The following is a 16,473-nucleotide window of genomic DNA, read 5'->3' as shown; positions in this document are numbered from 1 at the left end:
GGCATTAAGCTCAATCTCGTCCTGAGACGACATTTCAACAATAACTCCGCAGGTGTAATACCTGTTGTTGTGTGAGGTAATGAATGTAATCAAAAAGAAAGCATGCTAGCTTGGTGACCAAAGAATCACCAGTTAGCTTTATCATGCCTGCCTTGAATGTTTGAACTGTCCTTTCAGCTAGTCTGTTTGAGGAAAGGTGGTATGGAGTAGTTTTCGTGAGTGATACAGTTGAGGCTGATAAACCATTGAAACTTAACACTTGTAAATGTCGTGCCATTATCAGAAATGACTAGTTCTGGTAGTTCATGAATGGCAAAACTCTGACATAGTTTCTTAATTGTAGCGCCTGACGTTGGTGACTTCACCTCATAAACATCCAACCATTTTGAATACGTCAGGAAGATGTAATAATTGTCACAATGTTATTGGGATTTATTGTAAAGTAGAGTAATAGTGGGGTCTGGGGGAGTGGTGGTGGTGTGTGTGTGTGTGTGTGTGTGCGTGTGTGGCTTAATTGAATTAAAGACAGCTGGTCTGAAGGCTTTGATATAACATAAGATAAGCTAGGTTTAAAATGTTAAGTAGGTAAACATAGGTTAAAGGGAACATTTGGGGAAAAAGCGGGAGCAGGCTATTGAGTTGGATGATCAGCCATGATCATAATGAATGGCGGAGCAGGCTCGAAAGGCCGAATGGCCTACCCCCTGCTCCTAGTTTCTATGTTTCTATGTTTGTATTTGCATTTTTAAATAAACCAGACTAGATTGATTTCAAAGGGGGGGGGGGGGGTGGTTTCACCTAGCCAGGGAAGTTAAGAAACAGTGTGTTCATTTTTCCCAAAGATTTCTGGTAAAATTGCACTACGACAGATTTTTATTATTAGAAAGGTAAAGTCCAAAGACATAGAGAAACAATGGGAATTTGCATTCAAATGAGAAAACATGGATAAAGGAGAGAAGGCTGTGTGCAAGGAAAGATATTCTAAGGTCTAACAAGTGTGAAAAGCCTTCAGCATCTACATCTCAAGCTGCTGTCTACAAAGAACTGAAGTTAGAAAACTCACTTTGAATTGAATTGTTCAGGGTCTTGTGTTTCTTTGCCTGGATCTTTTAAAATCTATGGGAAAAATTTTCCTCCCATCGGTGGGGATATGCGGCAGCGGGCACGGGCAAGCGCACCTCCAATCGGCACCCTTGATTGGGGGCACGCCGCCATTTTACGTGGTCGGGCCAATTAAGGCCCACCCAGCGTGATGTCTGCCAGGAAGCACTATGCGCTCCCTATGTGGGTGAGAGGGATTCCCTTAGCCAGGAGTGCGCTTTTTCGCGCATGCGCGCAAAGGAGCGCACTGATCTCCCTGAGGCTAAGTGCTGCCTCAGGAAGATCGGCTCCAAATTAAAAATTGTTAAACAAACGATAGATAGATTTCCCTGACATGTCCCCTCATGTGACACTGTCACAAGAGTTGGGACATGTCCATAACTTTAATTGAAACCTTTATTAAATATTTAAATACCCTCATGAAACCTCATCCAGCCCATGGATGAGGTTTCATGCTTTTTATGAAGCCCGCCAGGGCTCCCGGCCTTCCCGCCAACCTTAAGGTTGGACGGACAGGCCCATTAATGATGCTAATTACTTTTTAAATGGTCTCAATAGGCCGTTGACAGGTCGGCGGACACACAGCTAATTCGGCTGCGCCCCCGACGACCTAAAAATGGAAATGACGCAGGGTGACGTCGGGGGTTCCACCCGACATCATCCCGCGTCATTTTATGTGTCAGCGAGTGGGGCCCGACCCACTTGCCGAGCAGAAGATCCTTCCCCATGTGTCTTATTGTTGCCTTAACGGAAGTGTAACTGGGAGTTAGATTAACTAAAGGATTTAGAAGTTATCATAGCAGTAATTTGTAGATATATGTGTGTACTTAAAACCATTTCTTCTATTAATAAAGGTTTAATTTAGTTTTATAAGAAACCTATAAGGCTCAGTAGTATTATTACTACTGAATTCAAGGCACGAGTCTCAAAATTCATACAAATTGCAAAACAATTGTGGCAGTTGTTTCAAGTTTCCCTTTGGGATTTGAGCAGCTCAGCATTTACCATCGGCTGTGCCATAACAAATGGGCATTAACAATGAGCAAAGACATTGTTCCCAGGAGAGGTCCGACGTAGTCAATGTGTAACTGCACCCAGGGTCTACCTGGCCACTCCCATGGGTGTAATGGGGCTGTCACTGGCAACTTTTGCAGTTGCTGACATTGCACACAGTGCTTTACTAAACTCTATTTCGCCACCCATCCTTGGGCACCATAGGGAGCTGTGGGAAACTCCTGGATGGGCACTGTATAGTTCAACTAAAAGTGGCTCCCTTCCCTTTGGGGGAACTATTACTCATCTACCCCTCAATAGGATGCCATCCTGGCTGGTTATTTCATGTCTTCTGTCGAAGTACAGTTTCATTTCATCAGATACGGACTCCTGAGGCCAAACATGTAGCACTTGTTCTCGTACTTGAGATAGAACTGGGTCCGGACTTGTCCAGTCTCTGATCTGTCGAGCACATACAGGCAAGGAACCTAAGAAATATAACAGTAAAACAAATTCCTGTGGAACTGGGACATGCTCATCATTTTCTTGTAAGGCAAATGACTAAGGGCATCCGCGTTTGCAATTTGATTGCCAGGCCTATGTACGAAAGTGTATTCAAGTGCTGCAGAATTAAGGCCCTATTAGTACTTCCACATCTTCTTTATACATGCCACCTTCTTTCTAGTGCAGACTTTAATCTCGGCCTTGTTTTTGACTTCACTATTGGCCAGACTTCTCTCACATGCAAGCTCAACTTGTCGGAGCTAAATAGCTGAGTCTCCCAAAATTTCATTATCTCTCTGCTTCTTGGAAAATTCTGCGACTTTTGCTTCCAAAGCCTCTTTTGTTTCATTTAGCTGATTCTTCAGCTCTTCCATCTCTTTTTTGTATTTGTTTGCTGCCTCCTGGAAAACTGAACATTGGTGTGTCTTTCTGCCAACTCATTCTTCAGTTCATTCAGAGAAGTACTGAATTCTTTCTGTTTCTATTCATACTTTTCCAGAGGTACAAACTTTGACCTGAGGGAATCTTGTAGTGTGTGAAGGTCTTTCAACAGGTCTCCTTTGTCCCTACGAAGATTGCTCATCTGGTCCCTAATTCTGTCACCAAGCAGGGTCTCTTCAAGTTACTTCTGCTGTTCTTCCAAGTTTTGGCTTAAGACAGCCAGCGTTTCTTCAGGTTGTTGAGTCCTTACACGCTCCTTTTACAAAACAGGAACGCTTCCAGCTTCCTTTTAGAATCCCAGTGGCTAATCAAGGTTGATTTCCCTTAGTCAATTTTTCCCTAGGAGGCTTGGTCCTCTGCCTCCCAATACCAACACTGGTAGCTTTGTCGATTGACTTCCATGATGGACAGTTACTCTGCTTATGCCTTTTACTTGAATGTCTTCACCTGTATATGTATTTAGCTTGGCAGCTGCTTGTTCTAAACTTAATTGATGTTCATCATTATTAAAATATCTGAAGGTATGTTCCCCAATTACTGTAGTGGAAACTCCCATGTCTACTTCCGTTTTAACAGGTTTGCCATTTACTTTCACTGTGACAATTATTGGTTCTGTCTTTCCAACTTTCAAATTCAACAACGAGTAAATGTTTGAATTCGTTGTTTCAGAATCTTCTACATTGTAGATTTCATTGGGCTTCTTCTTTTGTTTACAAGTCTGCTTGAGTCTTTCTTTGCACGGCCTCATTTTATGTCCATTTCTGTGACAATAGTTGCATTCAATTTTTTTACACTGCCAATCGCTAAAAGACTGATTGTTTCCACCTCTATTAAAATTATTCTTCGATTTCGCTGCTAAGTTACCTTTCTTTATTCTTCGACTAGTGAGGGCTGTTTCCCGCTTCTCGGCAGAGATTGGCTTTTTCGGACCTTTATCAGCTGAGATTTCCTGCCCGATGTGGAGGACAGCACCATTTTGCACACCCTGTATTGTTTTAGTATCTCTTACTGTGCTTTCCATGGCCAGTGCTATCTCTAGCACCTTTTTGAAATCCAGATTCACTTCAGATAATAATCTTTTCTGAATAGTGTCTTCTTTTACACCACACACTAAATGATCTCTGAGCATGTAGTTCAGAGCCATACCGAACTCACAATATTCCATTAGCTGCTTCAAATTTACCACTTAGCATGCAATTGTCTCACCTGGGGTTCTACTTCACGAATTAAACCTAAACCTCTGCAATCATGACTGAGGGATTGGATTGAAAGTGACCCTTTTTTCAAATCTGGGGCACTGGGTGCTGTCAGGCTTCAAATCAGACTGTAGGCTTTGCTCCCAAAAGTAAGCAAGAGGATCGCTCGCCTCTTCTTTTCCCCAGTAATCTCATTCACTTGAAAAAAGAATATGAGGCATTCTATGTATTGAGACCAATCGCCTGTGGCTGGTTCAAAAGGATCAATTCTCCAAAACTGTGGCATTTTGAGAGAAGATAACTTTTTCAATTCTAACAGAGCTTGCTACTTACAATCACTGAGCAAGGTACAGTGCCGATTCCTCTCTAACTTGATTTGTTCTGTTCACTCCTGGTTTATCCTCATCGCCAGTTTGTTGTAAGGTGGCCAAGTTGTACTATTAGTGATAGAGTTGATCTGCGGACACTTCTTGGCTGGAAACATTAAGTTTATTTACAATATACTCAGCAGCAACTACACGCGTGCTTTCAACTCCAGCTCTATCTCTACATTGACTGCCAAGTTAGCACGCTCTAGTCTCCTATTGGTTACTACAGATCATGTGATCTCTCCTAAAAAGTATTACTCTTAAAGGTAAATAAATAAATAAAATCATAATTACTACAAAGCCACAATTGTCTGAGTAAGAGGTAGCATTGTTAACGCTTAGCCAAAACTGGCACCTGCCAATCATTGGAATGAAAATCTGCAATGTTCTACGGGCAGGAAATCTGCTCCACCAAATGACTGCCCATGTAGTGAAGATGATAATTTGTTTTTGCTGGTGTTGGTGGAAGGAAGAATATTGAAATAAACAAGAAAGAGCTTGCATTTAAACAGTGCTTTTCATGACCTCAGGATGTGTAGGCAGTTCACAGCCAATTAAGCACTTTTAACGCATAATCACTGCTATAATGTAAGATGGCACATCTTAATAGCTGCCAAAGCAAGACTTCCCAATTGTTCAATTTACCACATACATGGTTCACATATGCCACACATGCATGCCACAAAGCATAACCAGGAAATCTTGTGTAAATTTATAGCTAGCCAAACTCACATGTAGCCTTTGAACTTTTATAGCCTAATTTTAATATATTGGCTGGAACACTGATAGAACTCCATGCCATGCAGGAGGGCATGCCAAGAGCAGCACCAGGCATGCCTAAAAATGTGGTTTCAACCCCGTGAAGCTATAGCACAGGACTACTTGTGCACCAAACAGTATAAGCAGCAAGTGATACACTGAGCTAAGCGATCCCACAATCAACGTATCAGATCTAAGCTCTGCAGTCCTGCCACATCCAGTCGTGAATGGTGATGGGCAGTTAAACAACTCACTGGATGAGGAGGCTTTGCAAATATCCCCATCCACAAAGATGGGGGAGACCAGCACATCAGTACAAAAGATAAGGCTGAAGCATTTGCAACAATCTTCAGCCAGAAGTGTCGAGTGAATGATCCATCTCGGCCTCCTCTGAGCTTCCCAGCATCACAGGTGCCAGTCTTCAGCCAATTCGATTCACTCCAAGTGATATCAAGAAATGACTGACGGCACTGTATAGTGCAAAGGCTATGAGCCCTGACAATATTCCGGCAATAGTACTGAAGACTTGTGCTCCAGAACTGACCCTTGCCAAGCTGTACTAGTACAGCTACAACACTGGCATCTACCTGGTTCTGTGGAAAATTGCCCAGGTATGTCCTGTACACAAAAAACAGGATAAATCCAACCCAGCCAATTACCGCCCCACCAGTCTAGAGTCATAAAATCAGAGTTATACAGCACAGAAACAGGCCCTTCAGCCCATTGTGTCCATGCCCGCCATCACCACCTATCTATTCTAATCTCATTTTCCAACACTTGACCTATAGCCCTGTTTGCTATGGTGTTTCAAATGCTTATCCAAACACTTCTTAAGTGTTGTGAGGGTTCCTGCCTCTACCACCCCCTCAGGCAGTGTGTTCCAGATTCCAACCACCCTCTGGGTGAAAAAAATTTTCCTCAAACCCCCTCTAAACCTCCTGCCCCTTACCTTAAATCTATGCCCCCTGGTTATTGACACCTCCGCTAAAGGGAAAGGTTTCTTCCTATCTACCCTATCTATGCCCCTCATAATTTTGTACACCTCTATCAGGTCCCCCCTCAGCTTTCTCTCCATTAAGGAAAACAACCCTATCCAGTCTCTCTCGCTTATCCGTAAAGTGATGGAAAGGATCATTAACAGTGCTATCAAGTGGCATTTGCTTAGCAATAACCTGCTCACTGATGCCCAGTTTGGATTCTGCCAGAGCCACACAGCTCCTGACCTCATTACAGCCTCGGTTCAAACGTGGACAAAGGAACTGAACTCCTGAGGTGAGGTGAGAGTGACTGCCCTTGACATCAAGGCAGCATTTGACCGAGTGTGGCATCAAGGAGTCCTAGCAAAACTGAAGTCAATGGGAATCAGGGGGAAAACTCTCCGCTGGTTGGAGTCATACCTATCACAAAGGAAGATGGTTGTGGTTGTTGGAGGTCGGTCATCTCAGCACCAGGAGATCACTGCAGGAGTTCCTCAGGGTAGTGTCCTAGGCCCAACCATCTTCAACTGCTTCATCAATGACCTTCATTAGGTCAGAAGTGGGGATGTTCACTGATGATTGCACAATGTTCAGAACCATTCGCGACTCCTCAGATACTGAAGCAGTCCATGTTGAAATGCAGCAAGACCTGGACAATATCCAAGCTTGGGCTGAAAAGTGGCAAGTAACATTCGCGCCAGACAAGTGCCAGGCAATGACCATCTCCAACAAGAGAGAATCTAACCATCGCCCCTTGATGTTCAATGGCATTACCATCACTGAATCCCCTGCTATCAACATCCTGGGGGTTACCATTGACCAGAAACTGAACTGGACTAGCCATATAAATACTGTGGCTACAAAAGCAGGTCAGAGGCTAGGAATCGTGCAACGGGTAACTCACCTTCTGACTCCCCAAAGCCTGTCCACCATCTACAAGGCACAAGTCAGGAGTGTGTTGGAATACTCCCCACTTGCCTGGATGAGTGCAGCTCCTACAACACTCAAGAAGCTGGACCCCATCCAGGACAAAGCAGCCCACTTGATTGGCACCCCATCCACAAACATTCACTACTTCCACCACCAACGCACAGTAGCAGCAGTGTGTACCATCTACAAGATGCACTGCAGGAATTCCCCAAGGTTCCTTTGACAGCACCTTCCAAACCCATGACCACTACCATCTAGAAGGACAGGGTCAGCAGATAGATGCGATCACCTCCTCCTGGAAGTTCCCCTCCAAGTCACTCACCATCCTGACTTGGAAATTTCTCGCCATTCCTTCACTGTCGCTGGATCAAAATCCTGGAACTCCCTTCCTAACAGCACTGTGGGTGTACCTACACTACATGGAATGCAGTGGTTCAAGAAGGCAACTCACCACCACCTTCTCAAGGACAACTGGGGATGGGCAATAAATGATGGCCCAGCCAGCGAAGCCCACATCCTGTGAATGATTTTTTAAAAATCACATATTTTGCAGAAAAGACAGAAGTAATTTCAGTTTAGAATCTTTCCTAAAGGGCAGCACCTCCAACAAAGCAGCACTCCCACAGTGCTACACTGAAATAATAGTACAGATTATGCACTCAAGTCCTGCAGCTTGACCTCAACCCACAACCTTCTAATTTACAGACACAAGTAGTACCAACTGAGCTAAACTGACACATGCAACTGGCATTTAGATTTACCACAATGTTGATTCTATCCTGGCTTCAGTGTTTTGGTAATTTTCATGATCTGCCAAATGTCAACAAAACTGTGTAATAGAATATTTCAAAAATAACAAAGAAACAGAAATATTAAAGAAATGATGAGCCAATTTCTCCATAAGACTAAAGCTAGTTCCATTCCTACCTACAGCTGCATGTTTTTCCTTCACCGATACTGTGTGACCTGGCAAGTGTTTCCAGCAATTTTTGTTTTTATTTCAGTAACGTAATTGATTGCCAAAGGCCATAGGTTTTGTTGTAACTTCCATTAGACATAGCAGTACGCCCTTGCATGGTATGAATATTGATATGGTAGGAGACACTTTACCAGTTTTCTTTAAATATCTTCCTGTTCTGCAGAACTCTTGGAACAAGTTTCTGTACAATATTCTGTGATATTGGTAATGAATGTTCAGCTTTGCTCATTGCATTAATGTGTTCCATGGTCTGATACAAAAAATAAAATTAAAATGCATTAAATATTGGTTTTTATGCCACAGATATTAGCTGACTTTAATTTTAGAAATCCCAAAAACCCCTAGGGTGGGATTTTCCACCCCCGCCTGCTACCAGGATCATCTGGTCCTGCCGAAAGTCAATGGACTTTTGATTGGGCCACCAAATCTCCCGCAGCGGGTTCCACCACAATGGGGCCAGAAAATCCCGGCTCTAATGTTTTCTACTTCCTGGTCTTTAAATTGAGACTTTTAACGGTTTTCATTTAACACACAACTATAAGTCTTGTAGGCCCTACACCCAAGCATTGGAAGATGATCGGGCCTCTCACACCTTGATTACCATGCTGCATGCTTAATGAGGATCCTGCTTGAAAAGGGGTAAGAGTAATACGTTTGAGGGCATCATGTTACAGGCAGGAGAGAGACGATAGGGATGGTACCCTCTTTTCCCACCTCTTGACTGACTGAAGACAGATGCGTTTTAAAAGAAAAAGTATTTTATCCCCGAGTGATGTAACTGTCAAGGACAGACAAAAAACAGGTTTTCTCATAAGTTTATAAAAAGAAAGATGTGTTTATTATTCAACACCCAAATGTATTCACAACCAATGATACCCACTTGCACACTCATACAGACACACACACACCTGCACTCAAGAAAAGATTTTGATTACAAAAGGTAGCATGCACTTAGGTCTTAAAAGTTGAAAAGTTCTCTGTCACACTTGCTTTTGCTGAGATGAAGTCTTGAAAAATTGCAGACCTGTAATTCCTTTTTGATACACTAAAGAATAGAGTCTGGAGGTTTAGGAAGATGAATTCGCTCTGGGTTATTATTTGCAGTAGCAGGTTTCTCTTGTTCCACTCCAGCTGAGATGCACTTGAAGCCCTGTTGTGAAACCCTGATTCAGTTCCTCAAATAGAGAGGTGAAGGCCAACCCTAATACTCTGCCTACTGTTGGCTCTTAGGCAAGGTCTTATTCCTTTGCTGGTCTTGGATCTTTCTCCCTTTTCCTGCCCCAAAAGTGTGCCTTATTAAATATCTTTAACACATCCAGGGCTGAATTTTATGGTCCCCTGCCGGGTGTGTTTTCAGTGGGGGGCACTTAAATACAAGGGGTGGCAAGTACACCACCTTCCCGCCCAGCCCTGCATAACACAGTAAATGTACAGGCGCCGAAATTAGCAGCCAGCCCGCCAGATTTAAATCAAAAATTAAGGGCCAATTGAGCTTATTAACAAGTCCAGTGACCCATATAAAATGCTGCCCACACCATAATATGGTTGGCGAGGGCAGGTGGGCAGGAGTGGGCAGGCCATATTTTAAAAAAATTTTGGTAAAGGCAGAAAGGAAGGGGGCACAATAATTCGGGGGCACCCTTCATGTACCACAAGATGTTAACCTCCCCCCTTTGTTCCTCTCCACCTGACTTCCAAAATGCACCCTCCCAACACCCTCCACCTCTTCCCACCCCCTCCACCCCCCGCCCCCCCAGCCTCCCTGAGCTGCCCAATCCCTCCCCATTCAAGATCCCTGATTTACCTAAGATAAAAGCAAAAAACTGCGGATGCTGGAAATCCAAAACAAAAACGAAAATACCTGGAAAAACTCAGCAGGTCTGGCAGCATCTGCGGAGAGGAATACAGTTAACGTTTCGAGTCCGAATGACCCTTCAAGTTCTGTTGAAGGGTCATTCGGACTCGAAATGTTGACTGTGCTCCTCTCCGCAGATGCTGCCAGACCTGCTGAGTTTTTCCAGGTATTTTTGTTTTTGCCCCTGATTTACCTGGTTGCCTTTCTTGTGGGCTATCTTGCAGTCCCAGCAGCACCCACTACTGGCATTGCTGGTACTCCTAGAGCTGCTGGCTAATCAGATTGGCCAATAGCTCTCGAGGGCAGAACTTTCTCCCACTGAGGGGCAGAAGTCCCACTCTCGACCTGCTTAGCCTGCCGGCAAAGTATTATGCTGCAGTGTGGGCTTCTTTTGGGTGTGTTGGTTGCCAGCCGACTCTTACAACAGGAAAGGGGGGCAAGCAGTCCATCCACCCCACAAACTCTAGCCCCTAGTTTCTCTCATGTGACCAAAGTATTTCTGTTCTTTGTCCTCACAAATGGTTTCTGACAACTAGGCCATTGTCAAACAATGGGGTCCGAGTTTCACCCATTCACACACCATCATAGGGTTTTCTTCTCACCCACGCTCTGAACTTCAACTCCAAAGTTGAAAAGCCTGCAAACAGTACTGGGAAAGTAGTTTCTTTAATTATTTGGAAAAGGGCAGATATTAGCCACGTGAAAGGTCTGTTGCATTTTAATAACTTCTGAAAGCTATGCACCTAAAGTTTGTTTGCATTTTAATAACTTGTCCAGGCATGAAGGATAGCTGAGAGTCTTGTGTAGTTTCATGTGTATTGACAGGAGAGAAAAGGTCACCTGATCTCTCAACTCCATTTTGTTTTAAAATGACCATTCTCCATTTTATTATATCATAAAGTGCCCATTTCAAATGTATGTTCCATGAGTCCATAATCCATATTCTGTGTATGTAACAATAACCCCATGTGAAGCAAGTTGCACTTTCGGTGGGAACTAGGTGGAGTCCCCTAGTTACACAAATTCCATTGTTGGTGGTGATACCGCTCAGTGCAGAATTCCCCATAGTGACTCTTAACGCACGTCTAATTGAATCTTTTTTTAAAATTATTTACATATTTAAGTTGGTAGGTGACTTGAATGCTTGCTGAGAATCTGATTTTAGAATTTGTTAACCTTCAACAATTTATGAGCAAATGTCCCTATTTCTACACTTGGGCATCGCACATAAATAAAAATTGCATGGGGATGAATGCACAGCCAGAAGGGAACTTGCCTGATTTTTTTGTCACTAATTACATTTAACAGAAAATTGGGCTGGCTCCTTTATGAATGTGTGCTCCTTCAATTTTCCTATGTCCACTGAACCCAGGCAAATCAATACACTCAAGAGCAGGAACAAGAATGTCTAGTCCTTCCCAACTATTAGATTTCATGTAACAAGCACTTCAATCGATAAAGCAGACATAACAATCCAAGTGTCTGACCATTGAGTATGGAGAGAACCCAAATCCCAGATTGATTCCTGGGATGAAAGAGTTGTCCTATGATAGAAACAGAAAATGCTGGAAATACTCAGCAGGCTAGGCAGCATCCATGGATGGAGAAACAGGGGGTAGAATTGTCCCCATGTCAGGCGGGCCGGTCAAGAGCGGGCAGGGAGCCGATCGCCACCTGCGATTGGCGCCACACTGTCATTTTACTTATGCAGGCCAATTAAAGCCACCCAGGGTGACGCACAGCCGGTATCGCTCAGTGCAGGCAGAGGGAAGAGGGAGAGTCAGAGACCACTTTTTCGCGCATGCACGTGAAAGAGTGCAGAAATCTCCCTGGGGCACAGAGCTGCCTCAGGTAGATTAAGTGCATATTGAAATTTTTGAATAAGGAAGCATAAAAATTAATTACACATGTCTCATCATGTGACAGTGTCACATGAGCTGGGACATGTTTATGAATTGTGCAAAAATGATTTATTTATTTAATTAAACTTTCAGAAAACCACATCCCTCCCATGGATGAGGTTTCCTGAAAAATGCGAAGGCTGCTTGGGCTCTTCACCTGCCCTCCAATCTTAAGGTGGGATGGGCAGCGTTGATAATTACTTTAATTGGTATTTTATGGCCTTAACAGGCCTTTGACAGTTCAGCAGGCGTGCAGCTGCCTCCGGCGCATGCCCGCCGAACGAAAGATCTAAATGAAGCGCGGTGACATTGGGACGCATGCCCGACGTCACCGCACGCCGTTTTACGCATCGGCGTGTCAGACCCACCCCCACACACCAACGTCAAAATTCTGGCCAGGGTTAACACTTCAGGTTGATGACCATTCATCAGAATGGAGAAATGTTAGGATTGTAGCAGGTTTTAAGCAAGTGAAAGGGAGGAGTGTGCAAGAAGGAACAAAAGTGATTGTCTGTGATAGGGCAGATGACAGGAGAAATTAAATGAGAAAATGGCCGGTGGTGCAGGGCCAAACGAAGTGGTAATGGGGTAATTTTTAAAAAGTGTTTTTAAAGGAGGTGTGAATGGCAGAATGATGAACACCTGCTGCCCAAAAGCATAAGCACCTGAATCTGTACAATGCAAAAGGGGATAAGGCAATTTTTGCAGATTTGAGTTTAAGTAATTGTTTTGGACAGGGGCGGGGTGAGGGGGGGTTAATTTAAACAGCCCTGATTTCTCCTCTCACCACCCATCCGTAAATGGAAAGGTGTTTTGATTTTAATTTTCCATTTTAAAAGCAGTGGCTTATTTCCCAATCCCTCAGTTTTGATGTGATCCACTTTCTATTAATAACACCCCACAGCAAACTTGAGATAGGATAAACTCAGAGGGGTAGTTTATTTGCATACTCAAAATGCAGGAGAGGTCTGCGTAGCCCCTGGTACATTCACACAATAAAAGAGGGATAGAGAAAGAAAGAGGTACAGGACAAAGACCACAGAGAAAATAAGAATTATTGTTTCACGTGAGTCCAGAGTCCAGAATCAAAGTCCAATGGTATATATTCTTTCACAGAGTCGGCAGGTTGAAGACTGATGCTGGATAATTCACTTTTCCAGTAGGGATGATTTCTATGATGGGATAGACACAGAAATAAATTAGTGTTGTAGGTGCTGGTGCAGAAGTTCAGAAATTCCAGTAGAAACAGTGTAGATGGAGACAGGCATTCACTTGGACCGAGCCCTTGTTCTGGGCTGCTGCTTGCTAGATGGAAAATGCTACATTGCTTCGGCTTTTTTAAAGTCTTTGTCCAGTTTTTTTACATTTTAGGAAGTAGCCAGGGTATTTCATACAAATAAAGTGTGAGGTCTTAGCTCCAGGACAGTAGTGCACAGTTAATATTTTAACAAATTGCTGCATTTTATCTGGCTGCTCCATCAGTAGTGTGTTAATCTTGATGTATCCAACCTCACAAAGAGTGACACTGAGTAAAGATTTGCACTGTTAGTGAGTGAAGGAGAAAATAACCTACATAATGTATATCTTAATTGTTCTGAATATTTCATGACATTCAATACCATGCCTGTATTCTCAGACTTGAATCTACCCCTCGTGAGCTGTTATTCAGAACAATGCTTCTAACCTTTGACCAACATTTTTATCAGTGCCTTTTAGCTGACATTTATCAGTACAGTAGGCTTGCCACTGGACCAAAGGGTTTTTATGGACAGTTTTGTGAAGGATTATAATGGACACCATTCTCCAAGCAGCGTATTGGAAGCATTAAGAATTCAAGGCAGCAATCTTTGTAAGTGTACGTGTGTTGGTCTTTGACGAAACACTTAGATAAACTTACACTCAAGCCACAAGACACTTCCTTTGAGTGATCTGCAAATTTGAAAGAGACCAACAATCGTGAAATTATTTATCAATTGCCACAGTGGTACAGGGTTTAACAGAGCAGGGTTTTCATATGTTTTATAAGTATTACCCTTTTTATTCGCACCTGTCTCCCCCCTCAGCAGTACTACATCGATATTTCCAGCAATATCACAGGTCAGGGCTCATGTACTGCCATGGGATTTAAAAGTCTGTAATCAGTTTAAAATGATTAGTCTTTGTGTTTTTTGACCATTCAAAGCTGTAAGCTTTTTGAGGTGGTTTGAAGTGTCGTGAAGGAGTCTTGCAATGTGGGAAGTATTTTTTTCTCAGGCTAAGCTGCAGAAACTGGGTTGTGTAGTATAAAGGACTAATGGCTATTATGCTAATAGCTAGAGTGCATCATTAGTGATGTCAGTTGATGTCAGATCACATCTAACTGGAACTTGAGGGAAGAAGGTTCTAATGGAGTCCTGCTGAAGTTCATCTCTACAAATAGTGTAAATAGTTCATAAATGTTCACTCACTTTCAACAGCATGGTTTCCAGCTCCATTCTATCAAAGGCACCCAGAGCCTAGTCATGTACAGGTTGCAGTCAATGACAACAAACAGGATAGATGGTACAGAACTTTCAATTGAGCTATCCAACAGAACTGGCATGAATTAGTTACCAGAGTGAATATCATGTGCTTCATGCCATGCACCTGAGCTAAAAGAAGTTTAGTGATTCAATTAAGTCAAACAAATATTCATTTGGTAGTACAGAACTTGAGTATTGCTGAAAAAAGAGACATGTCTAAGCTTTTTGCCTTGAACTCATCAGGACACTTGCAAGAATACCAATATAAGGAGGGGAAACAACAATTTATACTGTATGTGAAGAGAGTGCTGATTGCTTGGCAAGTGGCATTGGCAAGTAGAGAATGCACCACTGATGGTGACTGACAGTTAATTGCCAAGCATTGTTTGAAATTTAAGCCAGGTGCAGCTTGACCCTGATTGGTCAAGGCATTGCCCTGAGGAATGAGTCAGCGAATGGCTGTCGCTTATTTTGTTTAGCTGAAACAGGCACAATATGTGTACGTGTTCTTTCTGTCTGCAAAGAACAGGGCCCTGTGCATTAATAAATGTAGCTTCCAGTATATGGAAATATGTCACACTGCGAGTCCGACTGACAATCTTAAATTGGCTTTTAGTGTAACTCTTAGCACATCGAGGATTATTTAGCAAATGTTGTGCAATCGCAGAATCACATCTAATGTTGGACACTACATTTTGAGTTTTGCAAGCACGGGCTGGTTAGGTATGGTCTGTACCCTGCCCATTGTGAGCAGCGGCTGGGACATGCTGTTTAATACAATCCGCCAGTCTTTGGGACGTTTGGCCTTCATACCTAACACCACACTGATACTGAAATTCACATACCACGTTACTCACTTGTGCGATAGGCAGAACGTCTTTTTAGCTTGATGGCAGCATCTTGTTAGTGGCGAATATCACTAGTGCTGCTACTGCATAGTAACAGCGTGAAACGGCTAGCTTCACCGGTTGCTCAAATTTTTGAGATATATTGCCCTTCCAGGGTAAGCTGAGGTAGACGGGGCACTTTTCAGGGCCGAAAGTGACGGCCTTAGGCCTGTTCATGAGTTTGTGTAATATACAGTGAGAAATGATCTGATCAGGGTAGCCATTATTATCCAAACGAGTTGGAAGAACACCACTGTTTTCTTCCATTAATTCAGTGTAATAACTGTTACACTAGGTCTAAGACTCCTTGTTTGAATCACTCTAATCAGGTTTCCACCCTTGCCACAGTAGCAAAATAATTCTGCAATTACCTCCCTAGCCCTCTTAGTCTCTCCACCTCCCTTTTGTCTCTTAAGAAGGTCCTTAAAACCTATCTCTTTGACAAAGCTTTTGGCTATCTGCCATAATATTGCCTTATATAGTTCCTGTGAAATGCCTTGGAACATTTTATCATGCTAAAGGTGCCATTTAAATTGTTGTTGTTGTATTACACACATCCATGACACTTATAATGAATTCCCTTTTGACTGGTACGATTGACCTGACCCATCATTGCTTTGATTAGACATTGCTCTAATTGTGAGCTGCAATAACTGGATGCAGCAACCTGATCACAGTGTTGCAATAGACATGATTTGCACCCATGCCCCTTGGTTGCTCTGACTGGGTGCCAAACACCAAGCACTGATTTTCCCGTCTCTATTGGTCTGGTTTGATGTTGTGCATTGTTCTGACTGTGCATTGTTCTGACTGTGCAGTGCTCTGACTGTGCATTTTTCTGACTGTGCATTGTTCTGACTGTGCAGTGCTCTGACTGTGCATTTTTCTGACTGTGCATTGTTCTGACTGTGCAGTGCTCTGACTGTGCATTGTTCTGACTGTGCATTGTTCTGACTGTGCAGTGCTCTGACTGTGCATTGTTCTGACTGTGCATTGTTCTGACTGTGCAGTGTTCTGACTGTGCATTGTTCTGACTATGCAGTGTTGGCTTGTCATTGTGGATTAAATATAAGTAGGACTG

This window comes from Cetorhinus maximus, chromosome 8 (genome assembly GCF_964194155.1).
Source record: "Cetorhinus maximus chromosome 8, sCetMax3.hap1.1, whole genome shotgun sequence".
Classification (NCBI taxonomy): domain Eukaryota; kingdom Metazoa; phylum Chordata; class Chondrichthyes; order Lamniformes; family Cetorhinidae; genus Cetorhinus; species Cetorhinus maximus.
Note: the sequence above shows the minus strand (reverse complement) of the source record.